The following is a 4,556-nucleotide window of genomic DNA, read 5'->3' as shown; positions in this document are numbered from 1 at the left end:
GAAGCAAATCTTGATTTATTGTTATTTACTGAGGGATTTGCATTCATATTGACCAGAATGTCCAGCTAATCATCATTTTAAATTCAATATAGCCTATAAATCAAGTCAATCAATGTCAAATTGCCAATACATTGGTTTCTATCTTGCATAATTAGTGCAGTTGTTTAGAGTTTTTAACTACACTGAGACTAGATAATCAGTGTCTTTATAATGTGTACTTTGATTGGGAGTGCCATCATTCACGTATTGTACAGTATTTCTGGTCTCCACATTTCTGCTTGAAAACTGCGAGTTTTATTTCGTGCACGCGCATATGAACGCAACACACGCGACGCGGTTATGTTTTCCGAGCTGTAGTAAACAAACACTGTTGTTGCACTTTGTCGTTTATAAAAAAATAAATAATGGTATTTTACTCTCACTTTTGTCAGGCAAAAAGTGATGCGAGAGATGCACTGCCTGCCCAGATAGGTTAGCAAGACCAAAAACCATCAAACTTTGCTGACATCAAACTAACTAGAGAGGAGAGAACACAAGTTTACCTGAATGCTGTTCCCGCAATTCACTCTCATGTTTTTCTTCTTCCTCTTTTCGTGACGAGAAGGATAGTTTCGCTTCATTTTGTCATGGACTTCCATACACTAGACCTCACCTTGGCTACGGCAGTTCATTAGAACGAATGCGTCAATAGAGCCGCCATCTTGAAACAGGGGAGCCCCTCCACTTTAATGCATCAGCGTCAATGTAGTAGACACAGGTCTAACGCAAATAAAATCACCATAAATCATCATGAATGCGATTTTTCTTGTTTTTTTGGTTTGTTCCAACGGTCAGACATGTATTTATCATTGATTCCAGAAAGATTTTTTTTTTTTTTTTTTTTTTACATTCTTCCTAGTTCAGATTTCATCCGTGAACTTCATACGCTGCACAAAAGTCCGCCACCATCAATGAATTCGAAGTAAAGGCAGAGATAGCAGCGTTACCTAGCTACTTCCTATGACAAGACCCCTGTTCCAAGATGGCGGCGGTTTTGACGCATGCTTAGAACCCCCAGGTGAGGTCTAGTGTATATGTCTATGTGTGTCTACTACATTGACGCTGATGCATTAAAGTGGAGGGGCTCCCCTGTTTCAAGATGGCGGCTCTATTGACGCATTCGTTCTAATGAACTGCCGTATCCAAGGTGAGGTCTAGTGTATATGTCTATGGCTTCTCTGGAGCTGCGCCAGAGCGATCTCACGCCACAGCGCCAAAACGCTATTTATGTTTTTGAACTCCTAAAGAAAATGGACGTAATCTGAAAATTGAGACTTTGTTTCATATCAATAGTAACAAAGGACAACGATTATTGCGATTTGTTGGATGCGCGCAGCCGCGATACAATGTCTCATTCATTTAAATGAAACAGGATGACTAATCGATTCTTGAGATTTAAGAATCGATATCTGTTTGTAAAAATGAGAATCGATTAATATCGAGAAATCGATATTTATTACCCAGCCCTACTAATTAATAAATACTAATATTAAAAATTAAATAAAAAGAAGGACATCAAAACATTTTATTATAACTTCGTTAATTTTTTAGAAACAATTGTGTGAGTGAAATCTGACAGTAGTGAATCACAGGGAAACAAACGTTACTGACAAAATAACATTTGTTATTAAAAATTTTTTTTTAGATTTATTAATCAATTAATTCCTGACAAGATTGTTTTGACTGGAGCGACTAACAACCGCATGTTTTCAGAAACCAAAGTTAATGTTTTTGTTTTTTACAGCAGTCAGGCTGATAATTTCCTAATGATGAGGCCTGCAATATCTGACAATAACTGACTCTTTCGAAGGATCGTATCGGCATTTTTTTTATTCTTAGAGATTCTTTTTAGACCCCATTGAATCCAATTATGACGGAAGTCCTTTAACAGTATTTTTCAGTCCCTCCAGAAAAACGCGATTATGCGATCGCTGAATTCAATGCAAAATCAGCCAAAGTCCGCATATTTATGCGGGGCCGCATTTTTTAAAATACGCCGCACTTTCGCCGCATAAATTGCCGATTTCCGTGCAAAATATGTGGGGTTTGCATAATTTCATAATCCTCGCATTTTCGTTGCAAAAAAAGTCACATGTATCTTAGCAGAAAGTTGAAAAATGTTGCGTTTGCTTCACACGAGAGCAGCCATTTCCCCCTGTTTCCATGGGAACGTTATGAAGTGACGTGATGACGCGACGCCAGACAGACTCACGGAGGCGATTGACATCTCACAAATCCAACTCGTATAACTGTCTGTCACACGTTCTACCGTCACATCGTTACTTAATAAACAACATAAGATAAAAGAAGTAGCATCAAACAGACATGGGGTGTTCGAGGCGCACATATAACACTGCAGAGAGTTCAACAGCTCTTAAAGGGGCCACACCTTATTAAACTCGTTACAGTCTGAAATAAAACAAGATGAGAAATTAAATATTCCCAGCACTTTCTATGATGTAGTATGCTTGCTTATCAAAGGAAGTAATAAGAAATGACTCTTACATTAGCCGAGTGAGAACAGGGTGTTGGGGGAATCACTTTTTTTCTCTTTTTCATCAAACTGCAATTTTTGCAAGTTCCCTCAATTTTTGCAAATTCCTGCAATTTCATCGCATAAAATTGCATAAATATCCTGCATATTCCATATCATTTTTAAAGAAAACGGGCCGCATAATCAATCAATTTTTGCCTGCAACAATCACAAAAAATCTCAGAGTTTTTCTGGAAGGACTGAATACTATTATGGTAAATGTTATATATAAATCGCAAATTTTTTCACAAATTTTTGGAAATTACCACCACAAAATCAGTCATTTTGATCGCAAAAATCACAAAAAAATCGTGAAATCCTGGAGGGACTGATTTTTGACAAGTGTTTATTTTTGCGCGAGCAGAGGATCTGGTCAATTTAAGCCTTAAGGCAGAAACGCGTTTAACAAAAGGGTGAAAGATGATCGGACAGTGATGCTTATTGACATCAAAGGGCTTCCGTTGGAGTGCAGGAACACAGGCAGTAAATGAGTGATTAGCCTGACAGGCGTCTGTATTCAATCTGCCGATGGAGACACGCCGTCTCACCTTTGATTAGCGCTCGCGTCGCGTCGCCAGATCCACGCTGGTGTCACTCCCACTCAGACTCAGCGGTGCGCGTGCGTCACGCAGTCTAGCCGCTATTGTGCGGGCTGGGGCTGCGGTCGCACCTCTTTTATTGTGCTTTCATTTTCATTAGCTTCCACAACACAAACAAACAAGATGCATTATTATATCTCTGAATATAACCGCAGCCTTAGGTTGAGCATAACAAAATCACAATAAAACAACCACACAATTCAATAAAAATAAATGCTTTTAAATAAAATTTTACTTATCCCAAATGGGTGATCGACTGGCAACATGCTGATATTGATATTAATTATAAAACCAGGTCCTCGTGTGTTAATCACATTTCTCTCTTAGTTTTGCAATGCAGGCCTTTGTCTAATCATATAAAGATTGCAGCATATTCATTATTAATAATAATAATACTATTTTGTTGGTATGCAAACCTTGTCTTCTCTTAATCTAGACTAAAATGCCTTCCGCTTCCAGAGAGGTGTGTTGATTGACAGCTCAAATCCCATGAAACCCTTTGATCCCTCTTTAGTGCTGATGAAGCCAGTCAACTTGTTTTCGTACAATGTCACACAAATGCTCGTCCGGATTACATTTCACCCCAAGATGAAAACTTTTTGCACTGAAGCATTATGATCAGTTAATCATTACTGTAACAGTCATTTTTTATTGTATTATGTTAAAAAAAAAATCTTCTTGGTAACGTTTTATTTTTAGGTGACGTACTTACACGTTAATATTAATAGCAGTAAATTATGTATAATTACAAGTAACTAACCCTAATCCTATGGTTGCAGTTAATTAATATTACTCAGTACTTATCTGAGGAAGTACAATGTAACTATACGTCACCATAAAATATAGTGTAACCAACTTTTACCCACATTAGAATAATAAGTGTGTCATTAATGTGCTTAATTGTCACTGACGGGGTTCTTAACATGTTCTTGACAGAATTGTTTGAGTCAGATGGATATCTTTTTATCAAATTAATATTACTAGAATGACACTCTCTCATATTTGATAAAACAGATAATTGTTTACATTTTTGGATTTTGGTCTATGGAAGACCCCCCGACACACACATTAGGCTATCCATAACAAATGACATGTATAATATGCAATAAATGATTACTTTTTCACTTATGTCGTGTAAACCATTTTTGATTTAAAGCGTGATTGAACCATGCAAATGAAAATACTTTAAAAGTGTGCAATTTAATGACAAACACATAGCAGAGGTTTGCATTGCAAAAATGCAATCAATGCCGTTTCAGCATTAGACAATTCACGAGTTCACAAAGCATGTTTGAAGATGACTGGCATTTGTTATATATCTGCCTTCCAGTAGCTCTTGACCTTTGAGACCAAACACACACTACCTTTGATTAATCTCACATTAA

The sequence above is a fragment of the Pimephales promelas genome, chromosome 15 (assembly GCF_988280905.1).
Source record: "Pimephales promelas chromosome 15, fPimPro1.hap1.1, whole genome shotgun sequence".
Taxonomy (NCBI): Eukaryota; Metazoa; Chordata; class Actinopteri; order Cypriniformes; family Leuciscidae; genus Pimephales; species Pimephales promelas.
The sequence above is the reverse complement of the archived record's forward strand: the minus strand, read 5'-3'. Positions refer to the sequence as shown.